Source organism: Marmota marmota, unplaced genomic scaffold (genome assembly GCF_001458135.2).
Source record: "Marmota marmota marmota unplaced genomic scaffold, marMar, whole genome shotgun sequence".
Lineage (NCBI taxonomy): Eukaryota > Metazoa > Chordata > Mammalia > Rodentia > Sciuridae > Marmota > Marmota marmota.
In genome coordinates, this window is record NW_025999925.1 from 9,582,120 (window position 1) to 9,598,923 (window position 16,804).

The 16,804-nt window shown below is 35.5% G+C and overlaps 1 protein-coding gene across 11 annotated transcripts in view; it reads left to right on the forward strand.

Annotated features, from left to right (window-relative positions):
• Atg10 (autophagy related 10) overlaps positions 1-16,804 on the forward strand; it is a 302,604-nt gene that overhangs the window by 206,604 nt on the left and 79,196 nt on the right. The gene's annotated exons all lie outside the window — the stretch shown is intronic.

Genomic DNA, 16,804 nt, shown 5'->3' on the forward strand with positions numbered 1-16,804 from the left:
TTTCCATTACTTTGTGAGCTCATTTATGTTCAGGCTATGTTTGTTTTTCTATTTTACTTTTCATTGTACATCTAACATCAGCAAAATACTTATCATATAGTAGGTGCTCAACAACAATGTATCCCATAAATGAAAATAGAAAGTAAGTTGGCACATACACTGAGAAGTGGGTGCTTTAAATTGTGTTGTCTGTGTTTCACAGTTTTACTCATAGGTGCATTTGCAAAATAGTGAACTTTTGATTAATAATAGGTTGGCAATAGTGATTTTCAAAAGTAGAAAAATAGATCTGCAAAAAGAGATATATAAATATATTTGCAAAAGTAGACAAAATAGATCTGTCAATCATTTAAGTCATTATTACTGCCTTGCTAAAATCAGCAGTAATTATTTTAGAAATTTAAAAATACTCATCACCTTGCAACCAATCATGGTCTTCTTAAAAATTATTTTTACTTAAATCAAACATCTATTTTTTTCTAAGTCTCTGTTAAGCTTAATGAAAGCTTCCTTTAAAAGTGATTTTATGAGCCATTAGAATTTCATGCCCTCTTATGTATTTGATCATAATAATGGCAGTTTACCTCCCAATCAATGTTAAGAATTCTTAGCATCTCATAAGCAGTTCTTTAGCAATGACTGCAAGTGGCCATTCTCTAGGTTTTAACTGAGGACAAAACTAGCTTTAAGTATGTTTCACACTGCCCCTTAGGTTAAATTTTTTCCTTTCCCTCCCACTATCACCCTCTGACCTCACCTGGAATGATTAGTAAAGCCTCCGGCCTCTGGTTTTCTGTGCCTTTCCTCTCTAGTTCTTACCATTTGTCACGTCTTAACTACTCTTGCTCTTGTCTCACTCATGCTCAAGCCTGCAGCAGCTCCCCAGGGTTTTATGGGATGTAGTGTAAATGCCTTGCCTGGGCTTTAGTGACTGTCACTCGCAGGTTCTCACCTGCCCTGTACGTTTTTCTTCTGTTTGTCCACTCTACACAGCTTCTGCCAAACATGGCTATTCATTTCTCTGTACCCATTTTGCAGTTTGTTCTTGGAATTCTTTCAGGTTTAATGCTCTCCCTCTATGCTCTATTTCCTACCATTCTCTCGTAAGTTCTTCTCTCTCTGAAACTACTGAAGCTCACAAAAATGACTCCCTCTGAAATCCAAGTTCTGTAGACCAGGCATATGTGGTTGCTATGAAGAATGATAATGTGATATATAAGCAAAGCAGCCCTAAAGATTTTTGGCAAGGACATCTTACTTTATGCAAACTACTTTACATTAACCTTGAAGTAAGTATGTCAAGGTGAATGCTTAGAGTTTCAACTTCCTGTTTTGTCAGTGACCACACACTATCCAAAAATCTATACTGTAGAGTCAGAATCCATAGGACCCAGGAAATATTTAGTTGTTAAGAGTAAAGAAAGATGACAAAAATATAGAGGAAGAGAGTATCCAATATACACATGTAAATTAACTTTAGCCTTTTTCTCAGCTCCTTCCCAGTCAGTGTGCTCCCCAGCCCAATTCCTTTCCTTTTTCCTCTCACTAGTAGCCCTATTATTAATCTCCTCAATGCCAGTCTACAGTGCAATTCCTGGTGGTCTATGTAGTTTTGCGTTTTAATTCCACATGCCTCTGTTCAAAATCAAAGATTTTGAATTCAACTCTATTTCCTTAGTTTCCTCATCTGATATTGCTAGTAGAATTCTCTACATTGATAGAATCCCTGAGATGTTAAACTAACCAAATAAAATAATAGAATTGACTAATGTATTTTAGTTTATAAACATTTGAGTGGATTTTTTTTCCTTTTTTTGGTACTAAGGATTGAACACAGGGATACTGAACCACTGAGCCACATCCCCAGCCCTTTTTAATATTTTATTTAGAGACAGGGTCTTTGCTGAGTTGCTAAGTACCTGGTTAAGTTGCTGAGGCTGGCTTTGAACTCGCAATCCTCCTGCTCCAGCCTCCGGAGCTACTTGGATTATAGGCTACTGCACCTGGCTGGATAATTTTTTTTTCCTATTTATAGTACTAGTAAAAAAGAAATACCTTCATTTTTGTTTGAAGAGATGTATGTAAGTTAGCATTACTATTTCTTTTTCCTCACATTTTAATTAGTGCATTACAGTTGAACATGATGGTGAAATTTGTTGTTAGGTATTCATATATGCACATAAGATAACAATACAATTTGGCCAATATAATTCCCCAGACATTACTATTTCTATCAAGGCTGGAGCTCACTTAATAGGATGATTATTCAATATAACAAAGTGACAACTCTAAAATTTAGATGATCATTTATAATTTGTCTTATTGGAGTTTGATCTGTGGATATGTATGCCACTTGTAATTAAAAAAAAAAAACTTTATTTAAGCTCTAGAGTTGCTCAACATAATACATGTCCATGCTTTAAAGACCAATCAAGGGAAACTCATTGGTAGCTATTGCACTATTTGGCATTTGAAAGTTGTCATATATATTTCCTTTGAAGGTCTTGGTTTTTAATCTCAGTTGGTTATTGGGATGGTATTATGTCTTTTTATTTGCCTGAGTTCTTTGGAATAGTGGGACTTCATTTGTGTAAGACCTCATGTGGAGAAAAACAAGGTGTCCTCAGTGGGACTGAAATGGAGGGTATAATGCAGCCATAGGGGGAAATAAGCTGATAGAATATTGGTGGCATCGAATAGTAGCCATCGTTTTGCAGAAATATGCTAAAGAATCATTAACTTGCAGACTGAACATGATAACGGTATCCTGTCCTCTAGAGTGGCTTAAAAACAAAAGCAGCCTTTGCATAATACAAAATGCATTTTACTTCATTTTCAGGTCTGACTGTGCTCATATGGTTTGTTGCTCTTCATCTTTAGTAATCACACTTCTGTTTTCTCAGCATTGGTCTTGATGATATAGGCCTGCTCATGTCAGACGTGAACCCTCTCTTTTGAAGACAAGCCACTCATGAATCTCATACATTTGATTATGATGATTACTCACCTGCCTTTGTCCAACCTTACGGACTACCTATTATCTCAGCCCTGTAGTCCAATAAAGAACTTTCACAAGAAAGCTAACAGATGCCTAGATTGGATTTTTCTTTAGAGAGTGACTGTTACAGTAACCATTACTGAAAATAAGTAATTTCTTCTTCTTTTTAAAAACTTTATTTTGGAAAAACTCAAACATACAAAAGTAGAGATAAGAAGATAAGAAGCTCATGATGGTCTTATTTATTTATTGACTTTGCTGCTGGGGGTTGAGTCCAGATCCTCAAACATGCTGAGCCCACTCTACCACTGAACTACATTCATGTCTTACCAAGTCTGGAATTTTTGTTTAAAAGAAAATTCTAGACATCAAATTTTGGTTCATTCATAACTATTTAAGTAAGATAAGGGCTTTACATGAATGCTTATAACAGTTCAATTTACAATAGCCCCAAATGGAAACAACCCAGGTGTCTTTCAGTGAATGGATGTTTAAACAGACTGTAGCACACCCTTGTCATGGAATTCTACTAAGCACTTGAAAGGAACTATCTATTGATACACTTAACAACCTGGATGAATCTCCAGAAAATGATGCTGAGTGCAAAAAAAGTAATCCTAAAAGGTTGCATAGTGTATCATTCCTTTTCTATATTTTCAAAATGATAAAATCATAGACTAGAGAACAGATTAGGGGTTGCCAGGTGCTAGAGAGGGGATGTGATTGTAGCTTTAAAAGATAAAATGTGGAACCTATGGTGATGGAAATATTCTGTATATTCATGGAATCAATGTCAGTATCTTGATTGTTGTAAGATACTATAGTTATACAATTTGTTATTATTGAGGGAAACTGGGTAAAAGTTATAAGGGATCTCTTTGTATAATTTTTTTTCAATTGAATATGAATCTTCAGTTATCTCAGAAAAGTTTAATTTATAAAATGGTAAGAAGTCTTAAAAATGCAAGTGCAATTCTATCATCACAATTAAAATTAAAATTGCAGATAATTTCTTAATATCATTAACTAAGTAATTACTGTTTAAATTTCCCTAGTGTATATATTTTTTACAGTTTGTTTGAATAAAGATCCAAACAAGGTCTACACATTTAAATGGTTAATATCTCTTGTGACTTTTCAAATCTATATAAATTCTTATTTCTCCCTCTCTTTCTTCCTGATAATTCTTTGTTGAAGTGTGCTTGTCCTGTTGTGTTTTGCAGACTAGATTTTGTTTTCCAATTATGTCTGTGTGATGCTTAGTATGTTCCTCCTTACATGTACTAGAAACTGGTAGTCAAATCTTAAAACTGAATAAAACTTGGGTGTTTTTTTAAAGTTTCTTACATATATGACAATAGTGGAGTGCATTACATTTTTGTTCTTTGTTGTTGTCATGAGAAGAATCCTTCATAGGTGTTTCTGGCTACTCCCAAAAGGAAGCACATAATCTTTAGTTATTACTGTTTATTTTGGCCATATTAGCAGTCACTGATGATTATTGTCTATATTTATTAATTCATTCAAAGGTTATTCATTGTAAACCAATGATGTTTTAATGTTCTCATTCATTATTTATTAGTTGGACCACTTCTGTAATGGCAAAATTTCTCCCATCAGCTTTGTTATCTGAGGTATGTTTTGTATAAGAAAGAAAATATGAATGCTTGATTCTTTCCCTTTATGCTCTAGCTTTCCAGATAATGAATTGGTTCTCTAGCCATCTCCAGAGGTGACTGAGAATTTTTAAAAAATTAATCTTTATGAACTCATAGATATGAATGTTTTACACATTTCAGATCATTATAGTGACTATCTGTATTATGTTCAGTTTGCTTCATTTGATAATTGACCATTTCTTTAAGTTGGCTCTTAGGTCATGTTGATAACATGTGTATCTTTGATGGCTTTGGGAACTGGTAGAGCCTTTCTGTGAGTACTGGAGACAGACAGATGGACTTGACTCTGAGGATCAGCACTTAGGCTGCATGACCTGTGGTAAATTATGAAGAATGAAGAATTCCTGTGTTTTAGTTCATTTTTCCATTAGAGATGATGGTGGCATCTGCAGCGTTGTAGGAAAAATGAATGAATCAGTAGATGTAAAACATTTTGAACATTATTTAGGACATAATAAACAATCAACATATGATATAATTTTCATAATCAGAATTACTATTATTTCCAGGTAAAGACTTCAGTGATTCTTTTCAACCATTTATGATTAAACTAGGACAAATTTAGGATGTGACCCATCCTTGCCTTTTATTCTGGAATTGATATTAAATATTAAACCCTTGATCCTTAGCCAAATGCGTCTACCTCAAGTTCTCTCTTTCAGCTCTATGCTGCTTCTCTTTCTTCTCCTATCTTACCTTCACTCTTTCATCAAAGTTTTGTATTTTCCAGAAACTTATCCTGACTTTTTTGGACCTTGGGCATGTTTGCCTTCATGCACCCTGTGTTTGTCTATTTTGTGTTGCTAGAATAATATATCTGCACCTGGGTACTTTATTTATTTATTTATTTATTAAAGAGGCTTATTTGAGTTACAGTTTTGGAGTCTGAAAGTCCAAGATTGAGCAGTTTCATCTCTTCAGCCTGTGGTAAGGGGCCCTCTGGTTGCATCACAGGAAAGGTAATGTTCATATGCATAATAGATCACATGGCCAGATAAGAAACCAGAAGAATTCAAGGAGCAGCTTTGTTATTTCTAGTTTACTCCCAAGGGAACTAACTGGAGTGCCTTGAGAACTACATTAATCCCTCCTGAGGACATCACCCCCAATGACCTAATCACCTTCCACTAGGTGCCCCCTCTGAAAGGTCATACTTAAACACCGCCATACTGGGGACCAAGCTTCCAGCATATGAACTTTTGGGGGACACACTCAAATCATACCCATATCATAGCAACCTCCCTTCTCCACAAAAATATGAAAATTATATTTATAACTATAAAGATGATTATGTTCATGTTACTAAAATATTTTATGACTTACAAGTTTCTTTTATTTTTAAAAGCAATTAAAACATTCACATGGATTTCTAAAGGTGTGGTAAACATTAGGCACTGTGCCTACTCTAATGAATAAGTCTACCCTGCTACATCCCACCCTTTTCTGCTTCATCACAGGATTTTAGTTCTCTCATGCCCAAACAAGTCTTGCTGCCATTTCTACTATGCATAAGCTGACTACGTATACTATGTGACTTGCCAACTCTGAAACTCATGAACCAGACCCATATCCTCTCTATTCTCTAATTCTCAAACCAGAAAAGATTCTAGTGTTGCATCATTCTATACACACATGTATGCTTACTCATGGATATATGTACACATACATACACACTCATCCCTCTTAGAGAATAACCTTTTCAAAATTGCCTTCTTTCCAAAATTGCCTTCTTTCCAACCCCCTGCTTTGCTTTCCAGCCCTAAGAGGGGAAAGTTGTGTATAAAACTCAATCTATGTTTTATTTCCTTATTAATGTGTTCTTTCTAACACCTGAATGGCATGCTTTAAATTTTGAGATACTTTGTTTTGTAATTCCACATTTTGGGGGTAGGTGAGTACAAGTAAATGAATGGGGCTGGGTGGATAAAATTGAAAAGAAACTCACTGATTACTTTCCTCATTTGGTCTCACCATTCAAGTAGTATTCGGGAACCAAGTTAAATATTTGTAGGAAGTTACATTTTGCATTTCTCGAATACCACTTACTTCATTTTGAAGACTTTTGCATGCCCAACACATGCAAAAGTATGATAATTTCAGTTGAGTTTCACTTTCTTTCCATGACAAATTTCTTAGGGTAAAAAAGTATCTAACAAAACACAACACACACACACACACACAACACCAAGCTCTTTAGGTACCTTTTGGTAAATAGATTGCTTTTGACTCTTAGTGATGCAGGAAGTCACCGGTTAAGCATTCTTAAATAATGAAGCTTGATATGTTGCCTGGTGATTTATAATGATGCCTGATAAACTGATGATTTAATTGTGCTTCCTCTAGTAATAATCTTAAGTGCTCGAGTGAAGTTCCAGTGATTGGCTTTCTTCTGAACTCAGTCTCCCTGGAGTCTTTAGGCATCTCTTTTACACAACATCCGGTAACTGACTTTTAACTGCTCCTATTTTAAATAATACAAATCAATTAAAACACACAGCTGTTTAACAAAACTTCTCAGTGTTGGTGTAGGTCTCAGTGGGTATTTCCTGATGGCTCATAATGACATCAATTTAGTGCACCTGGTAGGATCTGTGTGAACTGGAAGTGGTTTAATTCTTAAATGACAAGAAATTAAGAAGTCTTTATGGATTGCTGCTGCTTCTTCAGAATCACTGCCAGCTCCATTACTGCCTTCTTTCATGGTGAAGTTTTATTTAAATGAGACTGCAGACATCCTGGGATTGTTTTCTTTGGAATTTGTGATAAATTTGTTGAATCTGAGTTTCTAGCTATTAGCCTGGACATTCAAAATCACTTTAGTAGGCAAGTTTCTGGCACCACAATAACGTATCCATCTTGCAGGATTTTTTGTGGAAACCTCCCAATGTTTCTACAGTTCTTAGTCATTCTCCATACTTTCTTATCTTAGGTGAAATATGCTCCCATTATTGTATTCTCACTTACTTTGGTATCTTTGAGTAATAATGACAGTATTATTTTTTCTGTCTCTACTAGAAATTATTTTAGTGTCACTCTATATGTGCATTGTGACTTTTAATATTTATTGAGTTATCATACATCATCAGAGTACTTCACTTCCACATTCATTCTTTTATCATTTCACAAATGTCCACTGTTGTTCACACTCCATTATACTTTTCTTGTTTGGGGGAAAAAACACATTGTTATGAATTTTGTTTGTGCCTTAGACTTTCCTTACATTAAGAACTATATGAGCCAGGAACGGTGACACACGCCTATAATCCCAAGCTACTTAGGAGGCTGAGAAGCAGGGGGATGGTGAGTTGAAGGCCAGTCTGGCAAGGTAGCAAGAACCTATCTCAAAATAAAAGGGCTGGAGGTGTAGTTCAGTGGTAGAGTGTCCCTGAGGTCCAGTCCTCAGTACTGGGGGAAAATGCTCTATATCCTAAAATGTTTATGAAAAGTCTTAACTACATACTAGCACTATTTAGGCATTGGTGTAACATTATTTTCTTACCTAACTTTTACTTTCTGAAGGTTCTGAACACTAACTACTAATTAAGTATTCAAATTAATCTAAATTAAAACGGAGATGTTTCATTGACTCTTGTCTTATTAAAATAATTTCTAAGATATGTTGCTTTATTCCATTTTAATGAGAGTAGACAGTAAAAACAAGAGACTGGTTTATATTCTTTGTTGTATGTGTATCTGGTTGAGCAGAATATGACTTAGCTTTTTACCATCAAAGTTACACTTTTGACCCAGCATATGCTTTGAATTTGTACAAAGGCCTTATTGAAATAATTTAATAGCATTTCATTGATCCTTAGAGTTTCTATTCCTAAAAAAGAACCAGCTTATAAATATAAAAATAAAATACCATTTAAAATATTTAATAATTAATTTTAATATTACTCATCTTAGCACATTTCATTTTTATAATTACCTACCATCAATTTTTAATTTTTAATAAACATCCTAGTTCCCAAACTTCAAGTTTGAGGAATATTTATATTCTAATTTCCAGATTTTGAGAAAGAGGTTAATGGTGGCTAGGCAGTAAAGCATGAGCTTGAGGCAGGCAGGGAAGGCTGGGGGTGTGGGAAGGCAGGCTCAGGACCTGGAGGGAAAAGGAATACAGGCTCTGCTGATACATGTACCTGGGTATGTTTTGAATACCCTGTAAGGAGGATATGCTTCCTAAGAAAGATCCTGTCTGTTTTATCTTATTTTGAATAGAATTTTTTGCTGTACACATGTATTCTATCATGCATTTATTGAACATTTTTTGAAATCCTACTTCCTACCCCCTTGAGCTTCTTTTTTCACCATTTCCCTGACTCTTTTCCACATCACCTACTAAATTCCTCTTACTACATTTTCTGTCTACATTATCATCATCAAAACATTGGACAATAAATAACGATAATACCAAAGCATATCATGTATTTATTTATACAAGTCATTGCAATAACTTTGCTATATGCTGATATTATTTTTTTCAGTGTACCAATTCAGGGCTACTTCTTTCTGCCAATCTAAATTTTAAAAATATTTCAAGTTGTTCTCTCCCTCACCGCTCTCTAATAATGCATAAATACACTACAAACCATTAGAGAAAGTGAATAAAAACTAAGCAATGGAGAGGAAAAGACAGTTTTAACAGAAAACCTAGGCTAAGGGAAGTTTCTGAGCTTCACAAAACAAATAAAAAGGGAAAGCCAATTGATTGCATTGCTTTATTCTGTTACATAAGGAAGCAAACAAGTCTAATGAAACTAAAAGTCAGGTATTGAATTTATTGTATGAAATTCTAGGTAGATCACTTTATAAATATTAAAAATGGCCTCATTTATAGATACCACTTAAACCATAGATGGGAAGGGTGATGTTCAGTTGCAGTTGTAGGAAAGAGCTACAGTAATGTGCTCTGGGTGTATACCTTTAAATTGGAAAAGTGCCAGACTATTGTTCAAAGTCAACCTACAGGTGTATTTTAGTGTTTTGAAATATTTCTGAATTTGAATACCTTTAGACTGGGTACATGCTCTACAGTTAATCATGGTCACCTCCCCTTCGTATTGCATCATATTCTATTTTACTTAATTAATTTCCCTGTTTTCAGAAGGCATTTGAATTTGCCTATTCTGTTGATACAAGAGAAAAAGAAAGAGCTTAGGCATACTACATGAGTCTGAAAGCATGAATATCAGTACATATCTTGAACTATCCTCAAAAGTCTAGGCTAAACGTTTTTTTTTAACAACCATTATTATTTTTTCCTGATCAAAAAAGTAATATATATGGAATTTTCTTAATGAAATTCAAAATACCATGAAGAAGAAAATAAAATTACTCATACTTCCACAGTAGAATAAACTGGACATAACTTTCCTATGTTCGTACATGAATACAAGACCAGTGTAATGCCACATCATGTACAACCACAAAAATGAGAAGATATACTCCATGTATGTATGATATATCAAAATACATTCTACTGTCATATATAACTAAAAGTAACAAAATAAATTTTTTTTTAATTTACCATTGTTAACTTTTTAGACATAGCTTTCCAGAATTTATGCATGTGTGTATTTTACACACATATATAATGTTCATATATTACGTATAAATATACACACAAATGAATCATAATCTGCACTTGGTGTTTTTAATTTACATTACAGACATCTTTTTTCCCAGTATTTAAATACTTTTTAATGATTGCATAGAATTTTATTGTAAGACCATGACATAATTGCTTTAACCAATTTTATGTTGTGAACACTGAGTTTCACTCAATTATTTGTATCAGAAATGGTTCCTAAGTGGACATCCTTCTACATATAATTTTTGCAATTGTCAAATTATCTTTTTGTGATAAATTCTTAAATGAATATTTACTTTTAAAAATTTTTGTTGTATATTCCCATGTCCGTCTCAGAAAAAATATCCTAATTCCTCCTCCCAGTAGCATATTGAAGCACTCATTTCCCTAATTGCTCACTGACAGTGGTCATAATCATTCTTCTTAATGTGTTAACAACCTGATGTCAGCCAGAATTTTGACTAGAGTCACAAATCAAACAATTTAACACTGAAGTTACTTATGAATAGCTAAAATGTAGGTTTTTTTCTTGCAGTGGATTGCACATAACATTTTTAGATACCGAGGAAGTCTACGTGTAATCAGAATTAAAGGGTCTGATTTTCATTCTTGCCAAGACTGAGCATTGTTTCTGTTGTTCAGAGGCAGCCCATAGACTACCTACTGGCAGGATTGGGGCTTTTCTTTGTTTCATGAGATTTGTGCAAATGATTGAGCAGAACCTCATGAAAGCCTTTAAGCTCTTCCTTAAGCATGAAGAATCTGCTGTTTCATTGCAAGATTTTTGTAAGCTGGAGTTAGTCATCCACCTCCCCTGGATAATAAGACTGGTGTGAATATTTGATTAAGTAAAATTGTATCTGAGTGTACCTGCCAGGATGAAGCAACTATGAATGTACTCCCTTCAAACAATTAAAGAATTAGCATTTTGAATACTTTAAAAATATTCATTTGGGTCCTGAAGTACATCTTCCGTACATAATAAGTTTGGTTTTGGCTAGTTGTATTTCAGCTGTTCCTCCTGGCATTAATTGGCCACTAAAGAGAACAAAGTTATCACCATAAGATGGGTGCTTGGCTATCACAGGGAATCAATACTTGTTTCTTCTAAAAGCTCTATGAAATTGTTTGGAAATAAATGTAAAAGCATAGCGCTCAAATACAACTCTATTTTATAACCTCTTACAAGTAGAATTTATCTTGTCTAAAGGTTATTCCAGTAACAATAGCTAACACTTAGGGAGAAGTTCCCCAAGTGCCAGGCATTCTTCTAAGTACTTCATACATAATATATCACTAGGTCTTTGAACATCCTTATACTGTTCTCCACATTTTAGAGGAGGGGAAACTGAGATAAAAAGGGATAAATAACACACTAAAGGTCAAGCATCTGAGTAACAAAACCAGAATTGGAACTCAGATAGCTATATATGGGAGCTCATGTCCTTAACCACTGTTTTTTTTTTTTTAACCTTTGTTTTACCTCCTCTCACAATGCTAATCTTGCTCTCAAGATGATATCATATCATATCATATTAGATTATATTGGAGCTGATTCAGTTTTGGGTTATGAACTCTAATGAAAACTCTGAAATCTTTTCCTAGACACACGGAATTTTGCAAACTTAATCAGGAGTCCTTCGAACTAGGACATCCACATCCTTGGAACCCATAAAGGCTACAGTTGATTAGAACTCAATCTCCTTTCCAGCCTTCTTTTCTTATGCCCTTTCTGTACTGCAGATACTGGAAAACTAAACCACAGGTCATACCCTCCTTTCAGGTAGAGGTCTGCATTTTATTTAGATCCAGACTATTAGATGTACTTGTTCAGAATTTGGAAGGCAGAAGTGTGCAGAGGTTTTACTTTGTCAGCAGCTCTGGTAACACAGAGGTTGTCTTTGTGACCTCTGCAGACACTCCAGTATCTAGTCACTAGTGCTGTGAATTACAGCAGTGTCAGATTCCTCATTGTGGAAGTGGGGTGTGATTCTAGAATGGCAGCTTCCTCACCTGAGAAGAAACAATAGCTCCCATGGTTTTTAGTTCTTCAGTGTTGCTTTGGGAATTGTTCCTGGAAAGTCATCTAGAATTTATTTTTCAAGTCTCCAAATAAGGGCTTTGACTAAATAGTAGTTTTTGTTTTGCAAATGAATGAGCTTTGATTGATACTATATTATATAGCTTGACCCAAGGAGAGTTTCTAAAGCAGTTTGGGAGTTTGGATCTGAACTCAGAACACTTGGATTCTATTTCAGGTATGTCTTGCAGGGACTCAGACCCTGGAAAACAGATTCAGGGTCCTGGCACATAAAAAAAGATGCAAGATGCCATTGGGATAGTAGACATGCTTTATTTGGAGGCAGCAGCAGCCCCCTGAGTATTTCCATTGGCCATTTTTATGTGCAGAACAGGCAAAGAATGCTCAGTGTCAACAGGTTACATAGGGAGCACATGCTCATAAGTAGATTTTATGAATATTTATGATCTTTGCGTACATGTGCTGAATCAGCATGTTTATAAGCTTGACTACATATGAAAACACAGCTGGCCAGAAGTCTTGGTGAGGAAGCCTAACTGTAGCCATCTTGGGTCTGCCAAGATTCTTCTACTAAGCACAAGTTATTTGACCTTTTACCTTCCTCATGTGCAAAACTCCTAATATTCCAAATGAGGAATATTATATTATTATATTATATTATATTATATTATTATACCCATAAGATTATTGTGAGAACTATGTGAGGTAATGCCTATTAAATGCTTAGCATTCGATTGGCACATAATTGTTGATATGAATATCAAGTATCATTATCATTAATTCACAAATGTGAATGAAAAACAGTAGACATAATTTCTATTCTGTTTCAAAGAAAGCATTGCAGTGGTCAATAGGATTGTTGCAATTCAAGTTTCCTACAGTGTACATTCAAAGGACCAGATGACAATTTATTGAGGAGGCTAAAGTTTGAGTGCTTAGTTACATTTACTAAATTAAGTATTAAGAGTTTCTTATACAAAAGAGAATTCAGAATTCAATTTTCTTTCAGGTAAAGGTTTCAACTTTAAATGATGATTGAACATGCTGCTTATTATGGAATGGTGTCAGCAAATATCAGGAAGAATGTCCCAAGCTGGAATAGACAGAAGAAATAGCCCCTCTGGGCCTTAGTGAGAGTCTGTGTCCAAGGAGCTTCTCCCTCAACCTTGCCATTAGCAATTGCATTCTACACTCTAGAATTGTTATAGGGCCTGTGGCTAAACCTGCAGCTTCCCATTGAGATGCAGATATATCTTAATATATCTTACATCTAGAACTGAGTAATATAAATATTGTAGTCTATTTTTTAAAAACCACCTGCTGGTGAAAGGAGTTGAACTGAATACATGTCTAAGTAGTTTCTCCTATCAACATGCTCTTTTTCTGCCAGGACTTTTATCTCCACCACCACCCTTATCCAAATGGTCTTTACTAACCAAGATTGAAGTGGCTTGTTCCTCTCATACTTACAGGGAAATTCAAGTTTTTCAAATTTAGACCTGTACATCTAGTGTAGGACTTCCACCAGAGGTCAGAACAGTCAACACTTTGATCTTCAAAGGCTGCTTAGGATACTCCATTAAATGTTTCTGAAGCTTTCCTCCCTCACTTCTACTTCCCCTTTTCATGCAAATTAATTGCAGTCAAGTGTTAAGGGAGAAAATAAGTTTGAGTGAGTCCTGAAAAATGATGACTTTTAATTCTCCAAAGGTCATTCATTGGTAGAAATAATGCAATTATTACATTTTAAACATTTATTCCATTTTACATAAATGTCTAATATTAGTGCCTTTATCACCACCAGGAAAGGCTAAATGATCAACAGTTCTGGTAGCCTGAGTATTTAAATGATGTTTCCCCTTGGACTTTAATTTAGGAGCATTGAGTTGTAACTTTATAAGAGTTTGGCCAAATGTTTTCCCCATCAATGTCTATCCTACAGGTGTGGACCATAGGGAAGTAATCCCAGATTAAGTATTTTTCCTACTGATGAAGCTTTAATGAATCATTATTATTTCATATACTTGTATGTTGTGAAGTTCTTGAGTTGGGTAATTTGAATTTCATTCTAGGTTTGGTAAAGGCCCAAATCTTAATGAATCTATCTCAGAGCTTTTCATTAGAGTGTATATTAGGGCATGTGGGAGAAGAGGGGGCACATTTGAAAGAGGCCATGTAGCTGAGTGTGGTGGCACATACCTGTAATCTCAGCAGCTGGGGAGGCTGAGGCAGAAGGATTGCAAGTTCAAAGCCAGCCTCAGCAACTTGGGGAGGTCCTAAGCAACTCATTGAGACCCTATCTCTAAATAAAAATTTTAAAAGGGCTGGGGATATGGCTTAGTGGTTAAACGTCCCTGAGTTTAATCCCCAGTACCAAAAAAAAAAAAAATAGGTCAAATAGATGGGTGTTCAGAGCCCTACACTTTGTATCAATCAGAATACCTTTATTTTCTTCCATTTTATGGTTCTGAAGACCAGATCTTGTGCCTGCTCCCTGTTTAACCTAACTTAGCCCTTGTCTTCTATAATAATCAGGTTGTGTTTTTTTTTTCCCATGACCTTGAGTTTGGTCATCAACTAGAGTGCCTGGGGGAACTACCCCCTCTAACACATCCATTGTGTAATATGTCAGGAACTGCATGTGGGCAAACTAATCAGTGACAAGAATAACCCAAGGAAATGACAGTATTTGTGCTTGAGATTTGCAGCATCTCTGAATAGGTGAATAGGATCAGATGTGTGTCATTTGGTCATAGGTCTTCACCTGTGAGAAGGTGCCCACCAGTCTGGCATCACCCATTTCCCATATAAATGGTTCCTAAATCAGCTTCCTGGCAAGATGTTTCTTTAGGGGGAGAATTCCTGCTGTCTTCCAGTCAACTCGTTTATCATTTTCCTATTCCCTTCTTGCCTCTCCACTGATTGGCTGCTGTGATGAAGCCAGCAGAGTGAGGCTTTTCCTTGGTAACAGTTACATGTAAGGTTTTATTTGCAAAACATATTTTGCTCCTTTAAAATGTTTATAAGTGGCTGAGATAGAGGACACATCCTCTAGATATAATTTAAAAGACTGTCAAGTTAAAGCCTGGCAGCTAATATTGATTTGAACTTGGATAAGAGGAATTTTGGTATTGAGACATGTCAGGTCTATATTTGAGAGTGCTAAATCAGGACTATATAAACTCATGTTGTTTCTAACAGGTTGCTCAGGAAAATATACTTTTGGTCTTAACAGAGATCAGTGTGGCCAGGCCTACCATCTGCTAAAGTTATTTTGTTGAGTGATTGAATAAAAATAATTCCTAGATTCCACAGACTTGGATATTGGATATTGGATATTACAGAGTTTATTCTTTCAAACCAAGGCTTCTAATAGCTAAAAGTAGAGCCTAGAAGGAAGGTGGTCAGGATGTTTGAATTTAGCTCTTTGTCCTGGGACTTTGTAAGAGACAGATTTTTGGCTCTTAAGGTATGATCTGGAGTTCCTTTAAAATCAGAAAATGTAGCCAGTGAACTTTGGAAACTAAGGATGTTCCTACACGTGCCTCTAGTGACACCCATGCTTTTGGATCTTTAAGCTAGCACAGCGTACTTGTACCTTAGATAAAGATGGCCAGCCTGCACACATACCCAGGGAAGTCACCCAGGGCACCCCTTCTTCCCTGCTTGTTCAGTCTGCTTTCACTCCTGTCTCATCCCTGCCAGGCTTTAAGTATTTTGCTTTGTAACTCTACTGTTGACCTCTCTGGTCCTGTGACCTCAGGAGTGGTCTTCTTAATGTACAACCCTTAGCTCTCTCCTGCCAACACTGGCTTTGGTCTTGGTTCCCTGTATTACTTGAAATATATTTCTCCTCTCTTGTTCTGGCCTGCAAACAGCACTCTGTCCCCAAACTTGGCAGGACCTATCTAAAAATCCAAATTCTTTTCATCCAAAATTGGACAGAGACCACAGATACCTGATGTTTGTTTAGCATAATCACCAATTATGATTGAGATGGAAGGTTTTCTAAATCCAACTGTGGGGATAGCTGTGACTTTCTGGGTGGTGGTTTATAAATCTTAAGGGAGTGAAGTTAGCCAAAAGGAGATCTAAGAGAAAATCATACTGCAAGACAAAGATGATGTTATCAGGTATTTGGTTGTTTTCAGTCAGCATCTTAGTAATCCATAGATAGGAGAAATCAGGATCTTTGGTAGAGAAAAAGCTACTAGATTGATTAATTTAGTACTAAGACCTGAATTCCATACACTGGCCATTCAATTTGAGAGTCTACTAATAATTTATAGTTGCCATTTCCTGACTACCTATCATATCACAAACTCTCTGCTAAGGGCATTTAGATAGATTCATCAATCTTCATAATGACCCTGAAAGTAGATAATATTCTTATTTTACATAAGAAGAAACTGAGGCTAAAAGAAGATAAGTATATAACCTGCCCCCAAGTTGATAAGTGATGGAGATAAGAGTCAAATGTAATTTTGTTT